The sequence below is a fragment of the Diplotaxodon limnothrissa genome, linkage group LG4 (genome assembly GCF_057381915.1).
Source record: "Diplotaxodon limnothrissa isolate DT_005_m linkage group LG4, D_limnothrissa_male_GT1.1, whole genome shotgun sequence".
Taxonomy (NCBI): Eukaryota; Metazoa; Chordata; class Actinopteri; order Cichliformes; family Cichlidae; genus Diplotaxodon; species Diplotaxodon limnothrissa.
Window position 1 is genome coordinate 16,416,386 of NC_140599.1, and position 8,622 is coordinate 16,425,007.

Sequence of the window (8,622 nt, forward strand, 5' to 3'; positions counted from 1 at the left end):
ATGAACATTAATACTGGATGATGATTGCTGGGCCCTCAGATGGCGCTACCCAGTGGCTGATTTAGAAAATTGTACATGGGTGGACAAAGGAGGAGCAACAGGTCTAGGCAGAGTGGCAGATACCTCTTCAGTGAAGTATGTGAAAATCCCCAGTATGTAAATGGAGTCAACAAAATATCCACAAACACACTTTAAAACTATTTATTGTATCATTATCTCTTCTAAGAAAACAAAGGTTTTGGACAAACAATTAGTTTATACAATGGCTCTACAGCTGGGGGCAGTTGCCCCTCTTTAGAGGGGAACTGGACTGAGGCTAAGTCAAAAATCTGATTTTTATTTATTTATTTATTTATTTCATTTCTTTGAAAAACATGATGTTGCATTCTCTGGACTAAAGAGTCCACCCAGCTTGTTATCAGCGCTCACTGGACTGGACTTGTTGCACAGGTGGCATCTATCACTATCAATTTGCTGAGCTGCTGAGAGCGACCCAGTCTTTCACCATTGTTTGTAGGAGCATTCTACATGCCTAAGCGCTTGATTTTATACCTGATTTAAATTATTTAGATGGGTGAGTGAATAATTTTGGCAATATAATGTATTTCTGCAAAACAAATCACAAGTGCTAAAGCACAGATATGTTTGCGAAAGGTCAGTGTAATGAACAAAGGATTTAAGAGGCAGACTTTTGAAATAAGGAAAGAACGTTTTCACAATATTCAAATTTTGGAGCTCCACTAGTAGACTATATGCCACCTTTCGGTTGTCCCTAGAGTCTAAGAAAGACAAGCAGGGATAATAGCTTGTTCAATTTTTCACAAACTTGAGAAGTTAGCAAATACTGAGATATCAGATTGTGACAGTTTATTGATTAGGATATCTATCACATAGCCTAAATTTTTCTCAGCTGTCCCTAGCTTGATTCCTGGCTGGTTTTACTTTAAAAGCATGTTATTTATCCCTCTTCACTCTCTCAATATTCCCTGTCTTCTCCCTCTATGATGAGAAAAACAAAAATCTCCAGTAAAGTTTAAGCTTTTAAATGGAATGATTAAAGTGGAATTTTTGACTAAACATTTTATTTAAAATTTGAAACTAATGTGTAATAAAATGATTACATGAAAGTAAATATGTTGCAAAAAAAATATTATGTTTATAGTATTAGACTTGCTCTCAGACCTTTTGACCCAATATATATTTTACACTATTCTACTGTTACATTCCCATGTAGATGGCAAGCTATTCTTCAGATGTGGAGTACAAGCATTGCTTGCGCAAAACAAATCGTCTTCCAACATGATGGCTGCTGCCCCCTTGTGGACCACGAAGGTATTGCTTTAGGCCAATCCTATAATGAATACATAGAAGAAAGAAAGAAAGACCTTTAACAAGCGCATTTATTCATATCACAATTCAATAATACAAACAAACGCTCACAAAATCAAAGGAAACATCACAATAAACCACCCAAACCCACACACACTTAGGTCCACGTGTAGTTAGCAAAACAAATACACTAAATAATAATAGTACTCTAAAAACGCAAAACAAGTGCACCATCCTCCCTCAATGAACATAAAACATTTTGAATACACCACAAATCTGTAAACATATGTAGATTACAAGTTACACTATAAAAAGCATGCTCCACTTTCAATCTTGATGCAACTAACCCCTTAAAACTAAGTGCTGCATCAGTCCAACCCTGTCCAAGCATTTTATTCTTCCTTGTTTTCCAAATTGCTAACTTAGCCATACCAAGAAGGAAACTGATTAAGACATGAGCCTTCTTTTTAGAAGCTCTGTACTTAAGACTAAAAACAAAAAAACAGCAATAGAAAAACGCTCACCCAGGGCTTCCACCCATTCCTGCAATAAACTAAACAGGCTTTTTAACCTTACACAGGACAAAAACAAGTGTTCCAGTGACTCCTGTTGTTCACAAAACAGACATCCACCCCTAGTCGGGTCAAAGCTCTGTGTCTGTTCGTAGCTATCAATCCATGTATAATCCTCCACTGGAGGTCACCCACCCGTTTCTCAGCGGGTGGCTTATACAGGACCCTCCATCTGCCCTTCGGGGCAAGGTCTGAACCAAAAACCTGAGTCCACCTCGACTCCCTGACCCCTGCTAGAGAGCACAAGTTCAGCACCTTGACACAACTTTGATACAGGTGCTTCTTCCCACATGAACTGAGAACACCCAACACCGGTGTTCTCAAAGAGAGAAGCAGTCCATCCTCCTCATGCCAGCCATCAAAAGCTGGCACAGTTGAAAGTACTGGAAATACGTACTCATATCCATTATGCCACTGGTCAGCCAGATTGCAGCGTCCAGCAAATACTTTCAGTGACACGGGTAAGGACTCCCAGACCTCTTCAAGGATCCTCTTTAAGATCCTGGTGGACTTGATGTTAGTAAGGTCGCACATCCTTTCTATCGATAGTCTTGCGAGGTGACCCAGTTTCACAATCCCAGCTTGAATGAACTTGGTCCTTATTCCAGGTAATGACAGCAAACAATCCCGTACAAAAAAGTCATTGTGAAACAATGGTTCCTCAAAAAGCCACAGGCCAGGTCTAGGGTCAGGGTCACAGAAAATCTTCAGCGTTTTCCAAGCATCCAACACTGAACGATAAAAAGGTGTTAAACCCGTCATCTCAAGCTCTGAAGAAAGAAAGAAAGAAAGAAAGAAAGAAAGAAAGAAAGAAAGAAAGAGAAAGAAAGAAAGAAACTGATTTTATATAGGATTGAGGTCCTGAGACTGTCTAGGGCAGCGGTCCCCAACCCCTGGGCCTCGGACCGGTACCGGTCCGTGAGTCGTTTGGTGCCAGGCTGCGAGAGCTGAGGCTCAGGTGTGAAATGTATAGTTTTCAGGGTTTTTATCGGTTTTCAGTGTTATTTTGTTATCGTTTTTATCGTTTACTCAGTTTTCCTTGGTCTTTTCACGTGTGTTATGAATAAATTTCTTTTTTTCGGTACCGGTACTAGTTTTATTTTGTTGTATTTATCCACGACACCTTAAAGGCCGGTCCATGAAAATATTGTCGGGCATAAACCGGTCCGTGGCGCAAAAAAGGTTAGGGACCGCTGGTCTAGGGCATTCCATGACACTAATGTGTTTCTTCTTTAGCCACTCCTTTGCTACCTTGGTGTTATGTTTTGATGACTGTCATGCTGGAAATTGCAATTAATTGTGGCAATGGCTAGTGTGTAGCTCGGGAATGCTTTCGTTTTTCTGGGATTTAAGTGATGCCTCACTGATGTAAAGTAATGCATTGCCTGATAAATTTGAAATGCAATGTAGATATCTGATACTGAATGAAGACATTAATAATGCATGACCAGAACAAAATGCAAGGCAGCCGTAATGCATCAGCTTATTCTCGTGTACTACAATTATCAGAAAACTGAATACTCCACTCGTTAAGACAGGAAATGCTTTGTTATGATTTTGTTTCAGCAAAAAAAAGAAAAAGAAAAAGAAATTAAAATTTAAAAAAAAAAAATCCAATTTTAAATGGCAAATAAAATGTTACAATTAAAGAGCAGATGACTTACTGCCAGACATGATCTGCTGTGTTATAAAAAGTTGCTAAATGCGGTATGACAGACTTCCTATCTCTGTCCTTGCGGCAGCAGATCAGAATCATTCTGTTGTGTTCCTAACCTCTTACTTTTGGGCGTGATCACCATCTCTTTCATCGTATTTGCATTCAGAGACAAATCTCCCAGACCACACAGTTTTTCCTTAGGTGTTATGATCTGCAGTTGAGACTCTGAGGTGTACAAAGTGAACACGGTGGAGGCACTGTCCCCTGTGGAGCTACTGTACAACAGATCACCAAAGCAAACAGAGTACTCTCCAATCACAATTCCTGTGGTCTACAGTGGCTTGCAAAAGTATTCGGCCCCCTTGAACTTTTCCACATTTTGTCACATTACAGCCACAAACATGAATCAATTTTATTGGAATTCCACGTGAAAGACCAACACAAAGTGGTGTACATGTGAGAAGTGGAACTAAAATCATACATGATTCCAAACATTTTTTACAAATAAATAATTGAAAAGTGGGGTATGCGTAATTATTCAGCCCCCTGAGTAGAACTTTGTAGAACCACCTTTTGCTGCAATTCCAGCTGCCAGTCTTTTAGGGTATGTCTCTACCAGCTTTGCACAGAGACTGAAATCCTTGCCCATTCTTCTTTGCAAAACAGCTCCAGCTCAGTCAGATTAGATGGACAGCGTCTGTAAACAGCAGTTTTCAGATCTTGTCACAGATTCTCGATTGGATTTAGATCTGGACTTTGACTGGGCCATTCTAACACATGGATATGTTTTGTTTTAAACCATTCCATTGTTGCCCTGGCTTTATGTTTAGGGTCGTTGTCTTGCTGGAAGGTGAACCTCGGCCCCAGTCTCAAGTCTTTTGCAGACTCCAAGAGGTTTTCTTCCAAGATTGCCCTGTATTTGGCTCCATCCATCTTCCCATTAACTCTGACCAGCTTCCCTGTCCCTGCTGAAGAGAAGCACCCCCAGAGCATGATGCTGCCACCACCATGTTTGACAGTGGGGATGTTGTGTTCAGAGTGATGTGCAGTGTTAGTTTTCCACCACACATAGCGTTTTGCATTTTGGCCAAAAAGTTCCATTTTGGTCTCATCTAACCAGATTCTGACAGAAATCTGCAGCTATCCTTTGAAGCACCGCTCCTCTAAAACAGCAATAAGGATAATTATTAGGTTATGTACATTATTATGTAAATAACTAACTTCAAGCAAAAATTGGGAAACGTAAAGTCCGAAGTCTTTATATTAAGGGCCATCAGTCAAACAATGTTGTTTGGTCTGGGTCTAAACACAGCTCGTTGTGTGACGTCTTCTTTTGCGCATGCGGGCCGCTTTGAGCGTTCACACTAGATGTCACGGCCAGGCGGATCAGCTGCACGCTGATCAGCCCTCTCTGTCTCTCTTCCTCTTCTCTCTCGCCGGGGCGGAACTCACTGTGGGTTCATGCCCTTGGCCCACGCCCTCGGGAGATGAGACCCAGGTGTCTCATTAAGGGGAGCAGCATTTAAGCCAGGAGGTGACTGCTGTTCGTCGCTGGATCGTTGTCTACCACGCAACCTCTTGGATTTTTCCCCGTGTGTTTCCCGTGTGGCAGTGTTGGAGTGTGAACCTGTGATCGTGTGACTGGATATTCTGAAGAATGTATGCTTTCCCTTGGACTTCCCTGGAGACCCCTTCTTCCCCCACTCAGCTGTATATAACACCCCCCTGCACATTCTTGTATATACACCTGGTGACTTGTAAATAAACTCTTCTTGTAAGCATCAGTACCGGAGTCCTGCGCTTGAGTCCTCCTTCCAACCGTAACAATAACGATCCAGCCATCATGGACTCAGCGGACTCAAACCCCACCCAGCAACCCGTCCTCACCCCGGAGGCAATTCTGGAACGCCACGAACACATGCTTCGGCACATCAATCAACAACTGGCCGCACTCACTCAAGCCCTCGCTCAACGTCTACCGTCGGTAAGCCCACCCTCACCCCCTCCGTCTGTTTCTCCTCAGCTATCGGCTCCCAGTCCCTCTGCAGCCGCTCCGCCTGTTTCCCCCACGCCGGCCTCCACAGAACCACCGGAGCGATCGTTACCAGCGCCGGAGCCTTTCTCAGGTGAGTTCAAGAAATGTGGTGGATTTTTGACTCAGATCACACTACAATTCCGTCAGTTACGAAGAACATATGAGACAGATGGGGCCAAAATCGCCTTTATGGTTCAACTATTACGCGGGCACGCATTAAACTGGGCGCAAGCTGTTTTGAGAACAGCCCTGGACATTTCTTATGAGGACTTCCTCACCAAATTTAAGAGTGTTTTTGAAAGAGGCACCGGAGCGGAGGCGGCTGCCCACAGACTGTTAAATTTGAAGCAGGGGAGGCGGAGTATGGCGGATTTTTCGGTCGAATTCTGGACCTTGGCCGAAGAGACTGGCTGGGGGCAGTCGGCATTGATAAGTACTCTCCTGAATAATGTTTGTGATGAGTTAAAGAGAGAACTGATGATGAGAGATGTTCCTAAGACCTTGTCTGATGTGATTACGCTGTGTGTGAAGTTGGATGAGCACCTACGGGCGCGTCGGGGAATCGGAAACTACATTTCCCAGAGGCCCCCGGGGCGCATGGAGACGTCAGGTGGGGGCGCGCCTAGCGACAGTCACTCGTTGGACAGCACGGAAGAAAGTGAACAGCCCATGCAACTGGGCCGCTCCAGTCTGTCGCCCGAGGAGCGGTATCGTCGCTGGAGGGCCGGTGAGTGCTATTATTGTGGCCGCAAGGGCCATATTGCCATGGATTGCCAGGCGCGGCTAAAAGACAGCGCCCGCCGGTAGTGAGGAGTGTACGGGTGGGCGAGGTCTCATGTTCTCAGTCTCCTCCTCGTCTCATGATTGCGGCTAAGCTAACGGTTCGTCTCAGGACTCATTCTCTCGACGCTCTGATTGATTCCGGGGCAGAACAGAATTTTATTGATGCCTCGCTGGCACTGAAGTTAGGTTTTAGCACGGAGCCTCTGTCTCATTCACTCCAAGTCACAGCCCTTAGTGGCCAGCGTCTTCCAGACATTACTCATGTCACAGAACCGATTTCCCTGTCTCTTTCCGGCAATCATGTTGAAACCATACAGTTGTACGTCTTTAAGGCCCCACTCACTCCACTAGTCTTGGGCTATCCCTGGCTATGTCAACATAACCCTGTGATTGATTGGAGGAAAAAGAGTATTTCGGGGTGGGGGGAGGAGTGTCACATGTCCTGTTTAAAAGCCGCCACCCCCGCCACGAACCTACCACCCAATAAAACTATTTCAGAACCGCCTGATCTGTCCTCCATACCGTCTGACTATCACGACCTGGCGCAAGTGTTTTGTAAAGATAAGGCACGCTCTCTTCCCCCTCACCGGCCGTACGATTGTGGGATTGACCTCCTCCCAGGCGCGCCGCTTCCGACCAGTAGCCTGTCTCGACCGGAGTGGGAAAGCATGGAAAATTACATCAATGAGTCACTTGCCGCTGGTCTCATTCGCCCCTCGTCCTCACCTGTTGCTGCTGGTTTCTTTTTTGTCACCAAAAAATATAAAAGTTTACGGCCCTGTATTGACTATCGCGGCCTCAACGCCATCACAGTTAAAAACAAGTATCCCCTCCCTCTGCTGAGTTCCGCGTTCGAGCTTCTTCAGGGTGCCACCATCTTCACAAAGTTGGACCTGCGCAACGCCTACCATCTGGTGAGGATTAGGGAGGGAGACGAGTGGAAGACGGCTTTCAATACTCACCTGGGCCATTTCGAATATCTTGTGATGCCTTTTGGTCTCACCAATGCTCCAGCTGTGTTTCAGGCTCTCGTGAATGACGTGCTCCGAGATTTCATCGACCATTTCGTTTTCATTTACTTGGATGACATCCTCATCTTCTCCCAGTCTGTCGCCGACCACCGACGCCATGTCAGGCAAGTGCTTCAGCGTCTCCTCGAAAATCGTCTCTTTGTTAAAGGGGAGAAGTGTGAGTTTCATGTCTCAACTGTTTCCTTCCTGGGCCACGTCATCGATCGGGGTAACCTCAAGACTGATCCCGCAAAGGTTCAAGCCGTTGTTGACTGGCCGACCCCCTCTAACCGTAAACAGCTTCAAAGCTTTCTGGGGTTCGCGAACTTTTATCGGCGCTTTGTTCGCAACTATAGTAAACTGGTCCTGCCTCTGACCCGTCTTACTTCTCCCAAGGTTCCCTTCTGCTGGGATGAGCTGGCTCAACGTGCATTTGCCCATCTGAAGGACCGCTTTGCCTCGGCGCCCATTCTCGTCCAACCCGATCTCGACCGGCAGTTCGTTGTGGAGGTGGATGCCTCGGACGCTGGAGTGGGGGCGGTGCTTTCTCAGCAGCAAGGAGGTAAGCTGCATCCCTGTGCCTACTTTTCACGCCGTCTCACCTCTGCAGAGAGCAACTATGATGTGGGAGATCGAGAGCTACTAGCCATCAAACTAGCCCTGGAGGAGTGGCGCCATTGGTTAGAGGGTGCTGCCCAGCCGTTTGTGGTCTGGACTGATCACAAGAACTTGGAGTACATTCGATCGGCAAAACGCCTCAACGCCAGGCAAGCCAGGTGGGCCCTGTTTTTCACTAGATTCCAGTTTACGATCACTTACAGACCCGGTTCCCGTAATGTCAAGCCAGACGCCCTCTCACGCCAATTCGCCGCCTCCGAAGACGCAACTCGGGACTCTCCCATTCTACCGCCCACCTGTGTAGTCGGGGCCCTGACCTGGGAGATCGAGTCGGCTATTCGAGAGGCTCAGCGGACAGAACCGGACCCCGGAACGGGCCCTCCAGGGTTGCTCTTCGTCCCCTCCTCAGTAAGGTCACGAGTGTTACATTGGGCTCATACTGCCAGATTCACCTGCCACCCGGGGGTCCACCGCACTATTACCTTCCTCCAACGTTTTGCCTGGTGGCCTTCCCTTGCCAAAGACGTCCGCGAGTATATTTCCGCATGCTCGACCTGCGCTCAAAACAAGAGCGTCCATCAACCACCCTCTGGCCTCCTTTACCCTCTGCCGACTCCG